General features: G+C 39.6%; 1 long non-coding RNA gene across 1 annotated transcript; it reads left to right on the forward strand.

Moving 5' to 3' along the window:
• Positions 1–78: 78 nt before the first annotated feature.
• On the forward strand, positions 79–7,325 carry LOC108938526 (uncharacterized). The gene is made up of 3 exons (XR_001966422.1): positions 79–147; positions 885–980; positions 7,243–7,325. It is a non-coding gene; the product is annotated as an uncharacterized LOC108938526 (long non-coding RNA).
• The last annotated feature ends 12,463 nt before the right edge of the window (positions 7,326–19,788 follow it).

Consider the following 19,788-nt stretch of genomic DNA (forward strand, 5'->3'; position numbering starts at 1 on the left):
CGACACGCCCAGAGAGGTTATCAATCACGTGCCAAGGCTGACGCACGGACTCACGTGCCTTCACACCTACTTCTTCTCGGGGCTGTAACGTCAATGCGGTGTTACGCTCGGTCCTAATGAATGTGATTTTGAGGAGAATTACTTCAGGTATTACCTCAACATTCAGAAATATTTTTAAGAACCGGGTTTATTAAGTTAAAAGCAATTTTATTTGAAAACGACAGGCATTGATTGTACATATAATTATTTTAGCAAAAACGGGAGTAGTAGTCTAATTAATAGAGAATAGCAGCAAAAGAGTAGTACCGAATCGAATGTGCATTTTTTTTGGCAAGGGCAAAAGATAAGAAATAGAATGAAGGGGGAAAAAAAACCCTCATGCTGTCGTGTCCGATAGCGTAAAAGCAAAAACATTATGGGTCGCCTATTCTACAAGCCACCGGGCAGGTAATATGTTCAGTTTCTCAGAACGCAAACACGAAGATGTTAGAGACAAAAGAAAACCCAGTAACAACCATGTAATCCTTTCTCTGGCTTTAGTTTAAAACTTAGAGGCAGACACTCTAAATTTTAAATGCATTTCATTCTGTAATATTACCTTCGGTTCAACCGTGTGAGAATAACCTAACTGCACAATATATACATTTTAAATTTCAAACAGTAAGAATATCTGAACTAATGAATTTGTGCACAACAAATTAGCCCGTCTTGACTGGTAAAGTAAAGCCCAGGTAAAAGACCACAAGACAATATCCAGACTGAGGCAAACCAACAGTGGCCGGTTTAATAGGTTGCACCTGCAATGAGTAATTTAAATTGAAATAGTAAGTTTAGTTGCTGTTTGATTTGAGTCATTCTTTTTCATGAGGCAAGTTTCTCGACAGGCCGTGAGATGTTTGCTGATACTCCAAGAGGATCTTTGGGAGCTCCTTTCGCCTTTGTTTTCCCTTGTTGCAGCTCCATTTGAAGCCTTTTTCCTGGTATGTGTAAAATCTTTCAGTCCCTTCCTTACTTCTGATGTTGCAGCATACATGGAAGTGTGCAACTCCACACAAGTAGAGAATAAGTGGTTGTTCTGTAAATTTTGCTGTTCCTGTTCTCTATCCTTTATAGAGATAATCCAATTGTGCAAAAATGTTGAAACTGATGGTTTTCTTGGCAATCCTGAGTGGTTGGAGTTTCTATAACTGTCATCTTCTGGTGAAGAAAGATGTAACGGCAAGTCTGACTTCTACTGCATGTGCACATAATTTTGGGGAAAAATGTTCACACAAAGATTATTATGTATATACAGTGTTTAGTTTGTGTGTATTCAGCCTTTAAAGCAAGGACCAAACAGTGACGACAGGAAAAAAATGTAGGCAACGACACAGGTGAACGTAGCCACAGTGTGTGTCACAGCCACCGGGCTGCACCGTTTACCATGAGTTTGATCCCTACTCGGTCTGTGGGGAGTTTGTGTTCTTGTCACCTTCGCTGGAGGTTTCCTTCCAAAGATCAGTTTCAGGAGAACTGGGGACTCTACATTGTCGGTAGTGTGGGAATGGACATGTGTGTACTTGTAAACACACACAAAGAGGTGTGCACACTTCCTTATTGTGGTACAAAAGGGAGAGGAATTGTTGAAAAAGTGACCAAACATGTGCCAACATTGAAACTGCCCAGATGAACACATGGTGTTCTGTGGTGTGTGTCTCACCGATGGATGTAAAGGAGCCTTTGAAAGATTAAATAGAGCTAAACAGCTGTTATTGCTCACAGTGCTTTGCAAAAATTCTGTAAATAGAAAAGTGGTTTTGTTAATGTTCTTTAAGCCCAAATTTTCATAAGTGGAACATTTTGTATTTTGGGGATGACTTTTTTGTTTATACATACATCACCAAATGATGGTACAATTTAGGACGTGTGTCCACCCTGCAGCCTACTATTTCATGCATTGTGGCCTGTCAAAACATTTGTAAATAATGTATACAATATCTAACTATATATTCTATAGAATCAAGAGGTAATGCGGTTATAGTGAGATACCCATTGACTGACTGGCTGGCTGGCAACTTGGAGTGACAACAGCAGGCAACAAACTAGCTGTACTGTGCACTGAATTCAGCTGTAGCTTAGTTGTCCTCCATGGTAACACTGTTCTTCTGTTTGGTATGTTTCAACATGTCAAGCAGCAGTGCAGTTATTCTCCACTTTCATTTTATCACTGTCTTTTAAAGCAATTGCCTTTTACATTTTAAAAGTCATCGTGCACAGCGAGTAGCACTGCTGTCTCTCAGTGCCTGGGTGGTACAAGAGGACTGATCCCAGCTCAGTCTGTGTGGAGTTCACATGTTTCTCCCTGTGTCTGCATGGGTTTCCTCCCACAGTCCAAAGACATGCTGTTCAGGTTCACCAGTAGTGTATGAGTGACCCATTATAAGTATTGTACAGTACTAGCAGTGTAAGTCACTGTGGTGAATAAGGGATGGGCTGCTAACACTATGTAGTTTGTTGGAAGTTACTTTGGAGAAAAGCATCTGCCCCATCATATCTGTGAATTTGCTAGCTTGAGACCAGTCTCAGGAGATTGCACACTTTATCAAAGAGGAGTTACAAGTCAACAAAGTCTGAAACAATGGTTCATTATGGTTCATTTTGCTTCATCCTACCTTGATCCTGTACTTCACTCTCAGGATTAGACAGTTCAAGACTGAAGGTGGCAGGTCCTCAGGGATGGTCAGCTGCAGTGTTACTGTCTGATGAATAGCGGGATGGATGGATTGTTCCTTCTTTTAGGATTTTCTTTACGTGTAGCTTTCTCTTTCCTTTACTAAAGAATCTTTTTGATATTAAAATTTATTGTGCAGTGAAAGCAACATGCATTTCCATACCCAGTCAGTAGTTGGCAGCAAAATGCACCCAAACATGAGGGGGGGAGAGACTTGATTCAACACACTTCCAAAGTGCTTAGTTTCACTATGTTCCTAAGTTCAGGAAGCGGTGTACAGCAAATTGCTTAATGAGCAAAACACATCCAGTACATGGCAAGTAAGAAAAGGAAGGCTTTCCAAGTTCTGCTGTTGGTCTTTTAAAATGGCTGTTACTTATTTGGTTACATTTTAGAAATTGTGTAACTTTAACCATACAGATTGGCATGCTTTGGAGGGGTTATTCTGAGTTAATTCTCCAGGATGGGCTATGGGGTACTGTGACCATGCACTGGACAATTGGTTAATGTAGACGGATGAATTCTTACATTCAGCATGAAGAGCTGGCACTGAGAAGTACAATCTTTCAGAAGGAAAAGCCAAGGAACCCACCTGTCCCTCCAGCGGCTTAAGCTTTTATGCGGACTTGAAACATCTATGCCATAACCTCCCATGAAAGGCAAATACTCTATGCAAATGCAGGGAATCATAATCTTGCATCACAGACAATGTGTTTGAAATCAGCTGGTAGGGACAGCTGATTAGTGGTTAAAATTACTGCCTCTGGATGCAAAGGTCACAGGTTTGATTTCCAGCTCTGGCTGTAAGACTACTGAGCAAGGTACTTGCACTAAATTGCTCCAGTAAAAATTACTTACAATTATTTACCCATTTATACAGCTAAGTACTTTACCATTGTAAGTTGCTTTGGAGAAAATCGTCAGCTGAATGAATCAAATGAACTGTTGGTCCTGTAAATACTTGCCTCAGCCCGTGGAAATGTTTCTCCATTGAATGTTTTTTTTTGATATTTGTAGACATTTTAGGAAGAACTGACAAAATAAAGGGTTATGTAGCCTTTATACATTTTTAAACTGTTAATATGAAGTGTTACAGATTAACGAGCCTATGAAATGTGGTGTCAAAACTGTGTGATGTCTATATAAATGGGTCTTTGCTCAAAAAGTTTGATTTCACCAAAAGTCAACCTTCCTCCCTTAAAAAAAGGCATCCTTAGTAGATTGACAGTTGTATAGTCAGGAATGTGTTTCTGTGGGGGTGGTAATCAGTGTCAGGAAGGGAAACACTTTGCAAACTGTACCACTGGAAAGGTCCCAGGACAAACTGATGGAAACATTTCACCCGTTTGCAATAACTCAAAACCACTACAATGACTCATATTAGGGTGATATTTCTACAAAGTATAGTTATTAATGTTTAAGGCATAAAGTGCTTTCTGTAGAGGGGAAAAAGGTGGAGTGTTTTTTGGGGAAAACAGTCAAATTTGATGATGCATCTAAGGAAATGGCAGAATGAAGATGTGGCTTTGGAATAAGGGCAGATGGTGTACCTTAAGCAGAAGGCCCTGATGGTAGGAAGTATCAAAGTGTCAATCATTTGCTAACAAAACCCCAGAGGTTCTATCAATTCTTTGCTTGAATTCATTAGCAATCTTGACCCATCTGCCAGTGTTTAATTGGCTTTGACTTGCTAACAATAATGGTGTTTAACTTTTTACTAAACATACTTGATTGATATGATGCTACTTAGATTTCTATTAATATTTTCTCTTTGTTGCTTTGTATGGTTATTCACACTTTATTGTCCCTTATAACTTATGAATTCTTGATTCCAAAATAAGTAAAATAAATTCTGTTTGCTGACAGGTACCTCTGAACATAACAAGGTGTGCTGTTGAAAGGCCCTTGTCATGTTAATTTTTCATCCAGAACCTTAAGCCTTAATTCCAGATGTCTTTGTTCCTGTTTGTACAGTTTTCATAGTGTCAATACAGCTTAAAAAAGCCAAATTGATGATTTTATTCAGTCAAATGAATGTTGCAACCTAGCCTTAAAGCTCATGAATGTCATCATGCAGTGCATGATTTCCTGAATTTAACTGGCTATTTTCTTTCAAAGAACATCATGCTCTTATGTAGGTCCTGAATAATGTATTTAATTTTGAGCTTCCAGTTTTTATGGACTTGTAACTAAAACACCCATACGGGGTTTATGATAAAGAAACTGGAAACATGTGAAAGTAGAGGGTGTAAAATACAAATATCTCAGCAAAGCTTTCACTATAGTTGTTTCAAGAAATTCCCTTGACTGACTTTGGGGTAGCCTCACTGGTTTGGTTTTTCATATCAGTGGGGTTTTCTGCTTTTTATCGAGGTATTTTCTTTTACCGTTGTTTCTCGGCTCATCAGAATCCTCTTGGAAATAGAGGAACGCTTTACAGAACTGTTCAAAATTCTTTAAGTTGTGTTCATATTACAGAATACATTTACAACCTAGAAGATAATGCAAATAAGACTAATAAACATTACAAAGTAAAATGACAGTAAAAGTATATTGTAGCGGTTGAAGAAAAACATGAACTGTGCTGTAATGTTTGCAGTAATTGCAGAACATCTTAAAATATGTGGTCGTTTCTCACAGTACTGAATATTCAAATTCCAAGCCACACATTACATAAAAGACTAAATTGCCTTATAAAATCTGATTTTATATCTTTCCAGATGAAAATAAAATCGGAGAATAGTTAGCGAAAATAAAATCTTGATTGGTTTTAAAAAGGTTTTATTAACAAAGAGAAACTTTACTGCTTGACAGTTGTTCTGATTATACAGTGTTGGACTGCTGCTGACAGATGGGCCATTAACTTTAAGTACGAGTCTCCTTTGATGGGGCTGTGATACTGACCTTGCTTTGCACAGACTACATGGCTGTTACCTGGGCTGAGAATGTAATGTCAGCGGTGCTCGATTTGGACCTAAGTGATAGAGATAGGGCGGTGCCGTCACCAGTGTCTGATAAATGGGTAGAAAGATATTGCTGTCGCGTTTGTCAGTGCTGCACAAACAAGGTGCAGTGAAGACCTCCATGTGACAATACATTCAGTACTGAGCACCTGATCCTGCCACAGAGGGTAATCTATGCCATGTCTCCACAGGTTGGTTATTTTGGTAACTTGTTTCTTGGCATATAGGCTTAAACCTGTTGATTTGGTACCTAATCTCCGAAATAGCTGCCATTATGTCTTGGAACAAAGGATGATTCTCATGCATTTGAGAAAGGCTTAGATATTTTCTGTTTTATGAAGGTCCAAGTTTGCATTCTGCTGGGAGGGGGGGTTCTGGTATTGCCTTCTGCACATGTCTTTGGGATGCAACCCACACAAACATAGGGATAACATGCAGACTCTGTGCAGATGGCAGGATTCAAACCCATACCAGAACTCACAGTCCAGGCACTGTGAGGCACCAGTACTACCTGCTGTGCCAGCATGCTGCTTTATAAGGTATAAATCAACAAGAATCTTGTCTGATTCCTGAGTTTCTTGACTGACATTTGGTGGTCAGTGGGCCCTTAAGATCTTGTGCAATATTCAATGTATTCTGATTTTTATTTCATAACTAATTTTGGTTTATATTTATCAATTAAAATACAAAGTCGTGAGCATTTGAACAATATTTAAAATGATTTCTTCAAGAGTTTTAGATATTGCCTTGAATAAGATCCTTTTAGGGAGGTTGATATAATGTTCCTGTATAAGACAAGCATTTTTATTGTTCAATGTTAAGTTCAGCTGTTCATATGAATGAATTTAATGAAAGGGACACCTATGGTCAGTAGCTTTTTTTTAAAAAAAAAAAATTTAAGATTAATGAACAGTTTGACATTTTTAGTCCTTTCCTTGATCAATAATTTTAATACTTGCACAGACCAATGGGGAGTGGGGTCTTTTAAACACATATTATGACCATGGGGCAAATTTTAAATGTCTGAGCTATAATCAATGCGGAGAAATTAGCTATTGATCTTGTATAGTTTTTAGTAGGTCACCAATCAGTTTGCTCTTTCAGATAACTCTGGTATTTTCTCCAAGGGAGTTAAACCATAATAGCAATGAAGGATAGAATGTGAAATTGAAGGCACCTGAATTTTCAGAGGCAAGTCCTGATTTGTATAAGGAATTTCAAATTAAATGTCCTTAGGGCATGAGTTTTTCCTGTTGAATTGCCCCAGATTAGTGTGCATGGCCCGGAAGGAAACGTGCTTCTAGTCTTCTTCGGAATCTGTGCATTATAGCCTGGCAGAGCCCTTACAAGGTGCATCATTGAAATGTAAAGTTTGAGCAAAGAATATTGACACTTTAACAAGGGCAGTGAGGACAGAGGAACTCAGCCACCATCAGGACCAGGAAAATAGCAAGGCGTTTATGTGATGTTCCTGAAATGGCTCCCCACCCCCCGATGCAAACTTTACAAATATATCTATTCACTATATCTTTTTTTTTTTTTTTTTTTTTTTTTTGTTGCCTCTCTTAGGATGTGGCTGGGGATCAGAGCATGGGTGTCCCGTGCCTGAGCTCTGGAGACCTTGGTTTTGTGGGATGGCTGGAGATGTGATGCCCCAGGTAATTGTGCCAGTTATGCACCATGTGTGCACAATATGTACAATATTGTCTGTGTGTGTGTGTATATATATAAATTATAGTATAGACAATTTTATTTTCCTCAGATGGAGAATGCATTTGATGCCGTCTCAGATTAACCATGGACTACTTGGCATTTGTCGTGTGGTTCTCATATGGTGTGTTCTTGCACAACGTTGAATTTTGAAATGTTAAGTGGTTTTAAGAATTGTTTGAAGGGGGGGGACACACATTTAGTAGCTGTAGAGCTACTTGCAAGATCTGTGTTTACATGTCTTTTACCATTTTTGGGATTGCAGTCAAATGAATAGCTGCTTTTAAACTTGTAAATTAGTTTCCTAATGTCACCTGCAGGCATTTTTTCTCACCATTAAAATTCAAGAGATAACTTTAGGCCACAGCTTTTGCCTTTATGTTAGCAGGTTGAGGTTATTACTTCAAGGCAGTAGTTATGCCACAAATGATGGAGCAGAGACAAAGGACTAAATTCCAATTTTTTTTTTTTTTAAAAAAAAAAAAAAAAAAGTTTGACAGACTTCATCTTATTACTATATGGCAATGTGAAGACTTTGTGCTCATGCAAATTGAAAATCACAAGGTAGAGATTCATTCCATCTTTGCTAAATGTTTGAAGTGGCCAGTGATACGCGTAGACATGCAATGGCCAGCTAGACGTGTGCAGACATCTGCTTGTGTAGACCTTATGTGCATAGGTGATTGCAGCAAGAAGGAAGAAATTTTGTCTGATTTCTCTTTTTGACATACAGCGATAGTGGTACTACTGAGCTTTTCTGACCACCTGAAATAAGACATAGGTGCCTGAAATGTTTATTACAGGAGAGTACTTGTGGCCAGTATGGATAAGAATCCATGTACTGAAGAGAATGACTGCTTCCACAGTACATTAACTCCAGCCTGTTGTAAATCATGCCAGAGATAAGTCTTACACGTCACCTTAACACAGGAACCCACCGGAAGATCATTACAGTAAAATGTGGCAATTCTGATTGATTAAAGTGGTATGCAGTGACTTGGGCTAAATCATACTAAGTGATGTGACATTGCAATTTCACATATCATATTTCTGTCAAGACAATAGTGGTAAAAGGCATTGTCAGTAGATGATAACTGACAATACACGACATTCCGAAGAAAGATTTATTAGGGGTTTTAGTGCTCTGGAAAAGTAGTAATTTCTGTGTATTGTCACTTTTGGAAAGACTGTAAATTCTATGACAGGGTAATGTTGGAAGGCAAAGCCACTTATGTCTCTGACAAAGTGCTGGCTGTAAAGTATTTACTGTTCTCTATTCATTTTCCCTACCTACTCAAATGTTTACACACTGCACATTTTACCCAGTGTGTACCTGGCCCTAAAAAGTAAACCCCCACATGCTCTCTCATATACACACTCCCACTTGGACATATGGGTGTCTTGCTTGGCTGTTTTTATGCAATATTACTTGGGAGAGGGGGGTTAGATTTGCAGTCTTATGATGCTGTTATGGTGAGAAACTACACATTCCATTCAAGGCTTTAGATGGGATTTCTGATTTTTTTCTCAGCCTGCTATCTTCCACCATCCTTTGGATAATTAAATTAAAAATTGTGCTTGAAAACTGAATACTTTAAGTGTGAATGGCAGAAGGAACAAATGGTATTAGCAAACCTTAACCTAAAAATATTTTAGGATTTAAGAGCCCGCTTCCATTTCAGAATTTTTCATCTAATTGTTCAGTGTTAATGGTTCTATCAATGTGCATGTAAGCCAGGATTTCTTCATGTTGCTCTATCTTTTACAGCCAGACGCACACATAAAATATATATGCGTCCGCACGAATGCATGTACCCAAAAACACAATATTATAGCAGTAATGGGACAGAAGTGGCTTGGTCTGTGACAGTAATGGGTACATTATGGTGAGGTGCATTAAGGCTTTATGACAGGCATGCCTGTACAGGGCACTGTGGACGCAACTGAGCATTCGTCACCGAGGGAAGGGCTCAGGCATTCTGCTCTCTTACTGCAATATGATGTGATGGCTCAACACTTTTCATTCTAAAGGGTACGGCCAGACAAGGGCCATGAGCCTTACTGATGGCCTGCTATGTCTAAACGTGGGTACGTTTTGCTGCACAAAGAGGAGTTTGCAGTTCTGATGTCATCTTTCATATGTACACAGGCCCTAAGTAGTTCCTTCAGCACCTTTTTTTTTTTTTTTTTTTTTTTTTTTTTTTTTTTTTTTTTTTTTTGAAATGCATGGGCACATCAGCCTGACTGTTTGGATCTACATTGTGTAAATGCACACGTGGGACAATGCTATTTGACATGTTGCATTTCACTTCTAACAGGACGTATACATTAAGTTTTCTGGAATCACTAAATATTAAGCACGACTCGGTGTCTGTACGGAACGGTTCTTAGAACTTGGGGGAGTGCCTTTTAGTAGTGGCATCATGCTGCTGGTCTATAGCACTATTAAGCCAGAAGCCCTGATCATTTTCTGAATTCTTCATGTAAATAACCCATTGAGCACTTTAGAACTTGTAACAATCTGCACCTTGCTTATTTGAATTTGCATTTTGTGTTTTGTACTTGTCATTGCAGTATTCTAATGAAGGCATGGTACACAGCAATGATTCTTTTGACCTTTTTTGAGCAATAAATGTCATGTATAAATATGCATGCTGGGAAGATGTTTCATTTTTGCCTGTTGGACCACTTTGCTCAAGATATTAAAACTAAATGAAAATGATCAGACCACTAAGGAGATCATTTAACATATCAATTATGTGTGAGCTAAATTTAAAAAAAAAAAAAAAAAGTGGTGTGCCTTTTTTCTTTGTCAGCTAAAAATGTTACTCCAAGACAAAGGTCTGTCTTTTTTTTTTTTTTCTCACATAATTATGAATCTGCATTTTATTAGTAATCGGATTTAAAAAGTACAAATGTGTCCAAACACTAACAAAGATGATTCAGCTGGCATATCTACTTAGTGAGTTACTTAACTGATAGGTGTAAAATTTGCGTAATAGTGTATGACTTAAACTGAAAACCAGTCACAATGTGGATCACTTTTTGGGGCTTCAAGTGAAAGGTTCAGTGGAAACTTGTGAACCTGCCCATCTATTCTCAGCTCTAAGCATTTTGTATGTTTCTTAAATCAGGTTTGAATGATTTCTGGCCACACAATATCTGTTGCATCTGCGACGACAAATGCATCACTGCAGATCTCAGAGTTTGAGAAATTAAGCTTTCATGATGGATAATGTGCTGTACACTTTTAGGTTTTCTAAGTTTTTGGTGAAGTGAGTCTTAAGACAGCTGACCTAAGTTCTTGTCCATTTTTTTGACTTGCTTGTCTAATTTCATGGCCTGTGCTTGATGTAGTATTGCGTAAAAAGGTTAACTATAGTTTTCACATTTTAATAAATAATATTTCTAACTTCCATTTAAAAAAAAAAAAAAAAAGCCCATTTGTAGGAGAAGCTGCTATTGACCTAATGCAGCTTTCAGCCAAAACAAATTGTTTATATTGGTGAGTTATTTTATTTTGCATGAAAGTTTGTTTTATGTCAGTTTATCCCATTATTATAGTGATTGTACATTGAAAGAGATGTTTTACCAGAGTGGGTTCCATCAAAGGGACAAATGACAATTGTTTCCAAGTTAAAATTCTGAGCTGCTGGATGCGATGGCAGAACGGAACGGTGTCCCAGCTATTGCACTAGGTGGCACTGTTAGTCTAGCAATTTCCCCCAGTTGCAGGAAAAGAAATGCACTCTAACAGGTATGGCAGAGCTATAATTTACTAACACAGCGAGAGCAGCCATTGGTGTTATCTTTTAATAGATTTGTACGGGAAAGCAGGTGCCTGTTGTTAATGTGTCCAATTGCCCAACTTGCCTACGGAATTTGGCGCATCCATCACTGTCAGGTGCCGTGATGCCCTGTCGTCCGCCGGTGCTTCGAGGTACAGGCCTGCTCGCGGGAACAGATGAGGCTCTGCTCAAAGCCGACTGCCGTCAACACAGCTCCTCGGCATGATGGACCAGGGCCGCTGCTCGCAGCTCCACTTGCACAACTGCAGAGAATGGGAAGATGTCTAAATTTTAATAGTTAAGTTCCCACAAATCAGTGGGGCAGCAGTGATTTACAGCAGTTACGTGATGTGTGTTCATCCATCCATACAATGTGAATGGCTACCCTCAGCAGGGTCACTGTGAACCGAAGGAAGGGATCTGCCTTGCATGGAACACCCATCCATTGCAGGATGGCCACGCAGTCAGCAAGATTTAGTCTCCAATTCTCCTATACTGTATGTTTTTGGACTGAGAGGAAACCAGAGCACACAGAGGGAGAACAAACTCCATGCAGACTTAGCAGGGAGTTGAACCCATGTTCTCTCTCACCACCCAATCGCATGATGCTGCTTACTAGTAAAAATTGTACTGTAATTTTCATAATTAATGAGGTAAAATGTACACTGATTTCCCCAATAACCCATGATTTTGCATGTAGCTTGAATTTTATCATGGCTCAGACTTTTTACTTTTCTTCTGTACTACTTTACTGATAGTTTTCATCTGCACTGTTTTGTCAAAGGCCATTTTGGCTTTGCCAGCTTCCTACTCTTTCAGCAAGGTAGTATAGAGTTCAGTTAATGAGCTGGCAGTTGAATTTCATGATGAGCTCTGAAATGCAGCACTCAGTTTTGGAGGAGTATAAAAGCATCTTGTGTGTTGAAGTGTTCTTTATCGCATTATACATCATGCACAGATCAGAGTTGTTACAAGGGTTTTTTTAATTTTTTTTTAATTAAAATAACAGGTCGTCTCTGGATTTACAAATTACATCTTGGTGTGTTTTGAAATTTTTGTGACTCTGTCCTAAAGCAGGACACACATGGCTTAGTTGTATAGTGTGTCACAATATGTTCTTTTCACTGACGCTGGTACGGTACCACACTCCGTTTAACATTTGCCTGGCTTAACTCTCACGTGTGTCTTTTATTTTTATTTTTTTTTTAATTTTATATATTTCGCATTGTTTATGTTCCCTTTACTTAATTTGGTAGTTTGCCAGCATTTAGAAAAATATGTCTGTAGGCTACTTTAGCAGCTGCAAGCTGAACGGTCAGTTTGTCTCTGCTTCTGGGGCTTAATTGTCAGACAGGAGTGTTTATATTTCCTCGATATGGATGTCGGTCTCTTGGTGGCAACGGCATTTGAAATGTGCACTCACACTTCCCTTCCTCAAAGAGGAAGACAAACTCCATGCGAAATAACTGACAGAAAGAAAGTCTGCCAATTATCAGCTAATGAGATGACCTTGCAAGGATTTCCAAATCCTCAATGTGGAAACGTTTACAACGCTCCTTGGTGGGGCGGCGGCGGCAGTAGTAATAGCAGCACATCCTCTTCCAAACGCTTTGGGGACTTTCAGAATGGGCAACACTTCTTTACACATAGCGGACACACTCTTTGGTGGAAAAACCTGAGCCTGACTTGGTGGATTTGCACATGGTCTCCAGCGCTCACATTCTGCCTCCAACAATTGTGCCAAAGTGGCTTTGAATAAAGACTGTGGTGGAATTGAACTCGCATACCATATGTTCTTAATTTGCTCAAATGGAAAGGGGAAAATACATAGAACTGAAAATAATGCATTGAGTAAAATCAGTAGAACTTCCTTTGAGGCATTTTATCGGTGATGTCTGTTAGAACTCACAGCAGAATACACAGCCTCAACTGGAATTTACTTTGCTCTTTTTTTTTCTCTACTTCCAGTGAATTATCATCAAGGCTAGAACTGTTTAAAAAGTAAAGTAAAATTTAAAAAAAAAAAAAAAAAAATGCTCAGGTATGGAATCCAGAAGACTGTTTTAAGAGCTTCACTGATGACTTATATTGCATAATATATGTGAGGTTCAGTACTAAAAATCAAAAAACATTTCCCGTCTCAAAAAATGAACTTAATTGACAAAGAACATTTAAAAAAAAATTAATTTCCCAAAATGTCATCTTCAGGGGGAAAAAAAATAAAGGCGACAAATATGCACTAATTGTGTTTTTTGTCAAGAGGCTGCACAATTGCACATGTTAAATACTGTAGCTGTGCCACTGGTCGCATCCTGTTTGTAGTAGCATTGCAGGATAAATATTTTCTCTTAGGGTTTCCATTATTAATTCTGTCTGAACACATCCATAAATAATGAAAACCATATTACTTTTGGCAGCCAGATCATTTCATATTTCCTGTCTGCACATATTCATCTGTTTAATTAGCTTTCTAAGGAGTTGCCCTCATTTTAGAAAATACACCTGAACAATGCGAAAGCCTCTTGAGTGCTGTGGCTTTCCCCAAATCATACTGTCCTGCTGGCGTGCGTTTCGGCAAAGAGCACTCTTCTGTTCATCAGAAAAAAAGTCAGAATATAGCAGAGGAAAACCTTGGTAAAGAGTTCTCTGTTGGTGTTTACTATGGTGGTACAGTGTTGCGCTGGAGCAGCATGCCTTCTGGACTATGGGTTTGGACTTGAGCTTGGCTCTGTCCCTTGGAGTACACACACACATTTTCTGAACCGCTTGTCCCAGACAGGGTCGCGGGGAACCGGAGCCTACCCGGCAACTCAGGGTGTAAGGCCGGAGGGGGAGGGGACACACCCAGGACGGGACGCCGGTCTGCCGCAAGGCACCCCAAGCGGGACTCGAACCCCAGACCCACCAGAGAGCAGGACCCAGTCCAACCCACTGCGCCACCGCGCCCCCCCACTCCCTTGGAGTATGCATGTTCATATGGATCACCTTCATGCAGTTGCTCTGCCCCCCAGTGGTCCAAAGACCTGCTTTTCAGGTGAAGTGATGGCTGTAACCTACCATTTGTGTTAAGGAGTGTGCATACTTGCCCTATGATGGACTGATGTCCCACCTAGGACCGCTGCAGCCCTGTTCTGGACCAAATGGTTATTGATAGATGGGTGATTATTTTGGTTCGAGCCCTGTTCGGGGTGCCTTGCAACGGACTGGTGTCCCATCCCCCTTCGGCCTTGTGCCCTGCGTTGCCGGGTGAGGCTCTGGCTCGCCACGACCCCGCTCGAGACAAGCGGTTGCTGACGATGGGTGGATGATCATTTTGGTTTTTAAGACTCCAGCACACGGTCCATTGTAATATTCCCACTGTTGATCCTGACAAACATTTTAAATATATTAAAGGAATCCGACTGTGTTTGCGTCTGAATCTGAGGCTGGTCATCACTTCCTTTGTATGTACTACAGTCAACATTTGGTTTAAAGGGAAAATTCAAACGTACTGCAACTGAAACATCTGCCATGGTTCCTTACCTTAACTTCTACCCTTTAGCACCAGTGCTCTAAGGCAGAACTTGACTCTGACAGGATAAAATAGTTTTTGTTAGCTTGGGGCTGCCACCAAGAGTGATGATGGGATAAGATGATGAAACACACATTGCATCCACTATGGCCGCTGGGTCTGGTGCGTCTCTGCTGTCTGTCTGTGTACTGGCTGAATCTTTGAGCAACACTGAAACCTTTGTCAAAGCGCTGATCCGGGCTTAGAGCGGGAGAACGATGTGGTCAAGAATAATTTGGTCGCGTGTTTTGAAAGAGTACTCTGGTTCTTCCCAGAGAGCATCACAATTCAAACTTGGGCTCAGTGTAGAGGTGACAGAATTACAGCGGTATTTCTTTCCGTGCAGGGTTCTATGCTCTATAGCCTAATATGTCTGAGAAAAGCCAATTGGCCATCACTGAAAGATGTTTTTTTTTTTTTCTTCTTCTCCCCCCCCCCCCCCCCCCCCTTTTCTCCCTTATTCTCTCAAGGCAGTATGTCCAACAAGTTGTACCAACAAGCTGGTATCTCCAGAATTTCCTGCTCTATGCTTGTGTCCTTAAGGTTGGAAGTTTTATTGTAAGTGGTTCTGTCATCTGGTTGCTGGTCCCCCCACCCCCCCCCCCCATCCAAATTTTCCAAGCATTATGATCTTTTTGAGATGAACCCGACTATCCATCTTGTTATACGATAACCTCGGTCTCACCATGGAGTGGAATGTGCAACGTGTTAATATTTCGGCTCAAAAACTCATATGCGAGTATCTGAGCGCAGCTCCTCAGCTTATTCCATATTGAAATTATTTTAGGCATTTCATTGTTTAACCCTAAATAATGAAGCCGAGCATGTTCAATCCTTAATGAATCATCATGTTTTTAGGCTTAATTGCAGAAACATAGACACGCTTTCCTTGAGCTGGGCCAAATTAAAAGAGTACGGACACATAGGATTTACTTTCAATGTCTGAAAAAGTCCCAGCATCTGACCCAAAATCAGCATTCACAGTTGCACCAGGGCTTTATCGCAGCTCATAATGCATCCTGGTTGGATCCAGGTCTCCTACAGAGTTTTCCTGATCCTGCTCCTCACCAGTCCTTGAACAGAGACCCTGGGGTCTGTGTCAAAGGTTCAGTACCAGGATCCTTTTATTAATTTAATTTTTCTTTTTTTATTTTTTTAATTTGGGCCTTAAGCACCATAAAGCAGCAGCCTGGGGGAGTAGGCCAAGCTGCTGCAGACCATTGCTCCCCTCATTAGAGTCATCGGAACTCTTTCAAAACGTTCATCCTCTGCTTTGCAGTTACCAGTAATTAGTTTGCTTTGTAAGGTTAGAAGTGCGGACAGAGCAACTTTGGAAATATTGGCCTGCCATCTGTGTTCACCGGGCGCTAACTACGTACAGATGGTCTGCACTCGGAGACAGGTTGCTTCTTGGGGGAAAAAAGAGACGGTTTGAGTTATTTTAACAAGATTTATTACAGCACTCACCGTTAACTGTCTGAGCTGTAATGATGATTGTTAGTCATCCATCATAAAGCTTTGATTAAAAGCAGAAAAAAACTCAACTGTTTTAGGTAACGTATACATCACCAAAAATATGCTTTTGAATTTTGTTGATATGCTTTTGGTTACAGTGCAGCTTTAATTGTTTAATTTGAAACACTGGCACAAATTGAATTAACTGCATGGTTGATGCTTCTGAAAAATGCTTTCCTTTTGCTTAAAACTGCAGAAGTTTTAATTTGGCTGAGTTAAAATGCCATTAGTCAGTCAGTGAACCAGATAACACACCGAATAATTGTTTAACAAGGTCACAAAACTCTCAAAATAAACTGTAGGACAGGCAAAAAGTTTTCTTGTTGGGAAAAAATGTTTTATGTACAGTTGTAATTTTACAGTGAAAAAATGTTGGTATACTGACTTAATTGATGAAGAATTAGGTTTAGTGTGAGTACTGAAGTGAGTACTGTATTTTAAGCAGTATAATATACATTACATTGTATTGCAAAGCTTTGTTTGAATGTATAATTATTTCTGAAATGACAGTGATTTAAAAAAAAAAAAATATAAAAATTTAGGCATGCAGCTCTGAAGTCTGTTTTATGTCCAATTTTCACTTGCATCCTGGTTACCTCTTGCAGATGGGGGAAAAATTGGGATCCATTGACTGACTGTTTTTACTGGACACTGTGACACAATCACAAACTGCTTAGTGTATATATTGGCTCTTTATATAGTGTGCTTATGGAATATTATATGTGACAAATTAGAAAGTTACATGTTTGCATAGATGTATTGGTGTCTATTTTAAAAACCAACAAGCAGCAGGAGTAAGGTGAGTGTGGACTGTGCCAGTATCACCTTCTGCCTGACAGATGAGTACTGCAGAATAAATAGTTATGATATGCATACATAGCGGCGCTTTCAATTCTTATGAAATTGCAGGCATTAAATAAGTAAACATATTAGAAGAGTCAAATGTGTCAGTATGACCCTAGGCATAGAACTAAGTTCTGTTTTTACAATATACAGTACATTGTTTCATGACTTATGAAAAAGTTTACTGGAATTAATTCTGAAACGGACAATGTGAGGCAGTGTTCTAGATTTTCCGACAAACATTCTTTGTGTTATAACTTAAATTATTGCTGAATAGCTGGACTCTTTCCATTACAATTTTAAAATGTTTCAGTTGAAATAAATCGGTTGCTTATTTTTGATTGTGTGTTTGAAATTGCACTTGTCCCTCATTATAATGCATAGCACGGCATATAAGAAATGATTTGCTGTATAATAAGGTTTTGGACAAATTTGACCACTGCAGTATATGGTGTGTGTACAGTTGTCTGGATTCCAGAAAACAATTTCCATTTGAAGTTTTGTAGCACATTGTAAGTTTCCCCTAAGTGCTCTAAAAATAACACCACTTGAATACAGCCTTTCTCTCGCTGTCTACAGAAAGTGTTGAACCTTTACTTTCTTCCCCAAAACTGGCATTTGTCGACAATGTTAATGGTACCAGTTTCAAGAAGATAATGACATTTAACAACGGAACAAAAAAGGAGGTGGAAAAAATATTTAAGGCTTTTGGCTGAATCTCTGAATGTGAATTAAAAAAAAACTTGCGGATAATATGGGTAATGCAGTTTTTACATTATGTATAGACTGTTCATACTGTAATATATGAAATGCATATTTTATATATGCTGTTTTAATTCCTAGTAATAATGTGTGAATTCTATAATAAGGTATAATGCTGCTGATTCTCTTCACAAATGTCTGATGTCCTGTAGCCTCTTGTGGCCATGTCTGAAGAACCACAGACTAACTATGTAGCTCAGCAAAGCGTTATAAATGTAGTGCTTCCTCCTCACTAACGCTGAACTGCGGGCTGAAAATGTGTTGTTTTGTTAAATTGCCTTTTTTGACGTGTTCGCCGCTCCACCTGCCGTAGCGCTGCACTGAACCCATACGCTGTTGTTCGGATTTACACCCCCCGAGCCCATTAATAAAAGCCCGCAGAATGGAGTGTTAATTGTCGCCATGCACTACGCTGGCATCCCAATAAATCACCAGACTAATTGCAACAAATTGTGGGCTTACATTAAGCTATGATTTGGAACCTGAAGATATTTATCAACTACAGCCCATAAAACATAGAGGCGGTGATTTCCCAGTCCACATGCATCTTGGAGCATGTGGATGCTTATTTATGTGTTTTGCTTGTACTCAGCATTTTAAGTGTTCTGTGTGGCTTAAAGAACCAGCATTGCTCTTACTGTTTATGGTCAAAGGCCATCTTGCGTGTGTTCCCTAAAAGAAAAGGTGACTCGCTCTTACTACTCCTCCTAATTTTGCTGCGTCTGACATATTGACCTTCGGCCAGTGACCTTAAGTTGTGTATCTCTGTTTAGGTTTTCTTGCTTAGCTGAAATTATTTCAACTTGTTAGCTGATGGAATAAATTTGAGAACCTGAAAATTTAAAATGATGCCCCCTTCAGTCCTTACATTTAGTTTACCACCATGGAGTAATAGATTTAATATTGGTTTTTCAGCACAGTTTGTGGTCATTCTGGAGTTAAATAGCCCCCGTGTTGAGCACTTTGTATCACACAGTGTAGCAAACATGTAACAATGGCTTAAAATTAAAATGTAAATATTTTTACGCAAAGGTCAAGCTCTTCTTCGTTACTCTCATGTTAGCGCTGCTTTTTGACGCGAGCTGATCAGTTTTACACTCGTTTCACCGTAAATCAGTGACATATTGGGAAAAGCCATCCTACTCTATAGCAGACAATAAATCCAGACCTGCGGTGCCGTTTTGCTACTTTTACCCATTCTTCGACTCCTTGACGTTACACTGTTGAGATACCAACTAGCTGATAGATTACAATAGCTGGGAGAGCCATCTGGGGGGGTGGGCAAGAAATCCCTTTTGACACCCTTTAATGTTGACGGCTTATTACTGTGTTCTCTGATTCAGCTGGATGTGCTCAAGGATCTTCTTGCTGGTGGAAAAGGTCAGCTGCTTTTAGCTGTGCACTAGTGGAATACTAATACTGTCCTTATTCAAATGATCTAATACAGCACTTATTAAATTGATGTCCTGGCGCTCTAATTTAATAGCGTGGCAGCCAAGCCAAGGGGGCACCGCTGCAGTCAGCAGTGAATTAGGTTCTTCTGTGGCAAAGTTCAAGCACAAGCTCTGCTTTTCGGCCCATATTTTCCCACCAAATTAGCAGTCCATTGCAATGCGCAATTAATTAGAGCAAACCAGGGAAAACTTGCCATTTAATAAGGTGCTTTTTCCACATCTCTCGCTCTCTTTCTCTCTCTCTGTTCTCCCCTCCTCCCTCTCCACTTTACACAAACAGTGGGAATTGATCCATTAAGTGCTTGGCTATTAATGCTGTTTAATGTATGTCTGCATGTTAAATTGAGAGTTCTGGTTACATACATGGGCCGTTTAGGGGCTCCTGGTGGATTTTGCAGTGTTTGCAGAGATAGACCCCGTCCCGTGATCTCACCCAATCAATACGGGGTTCATTAAGGAACACACAGAGGGCTGATTCGCTGAAAAGTGCCAT

This window comes from Scleropages formosus, chromosome 17 (assembly GCF_900964775.1).
Source record: "Scleropages formosus chromosome 17, fSclFor1.1, whole genome shotgun sequence".
NCBI lineage: Eukaryota > Metazoa > Chordata > Actinopteri > Osteoglossiformes > Osteoglossidae > Scleropages > Scleropages formosus.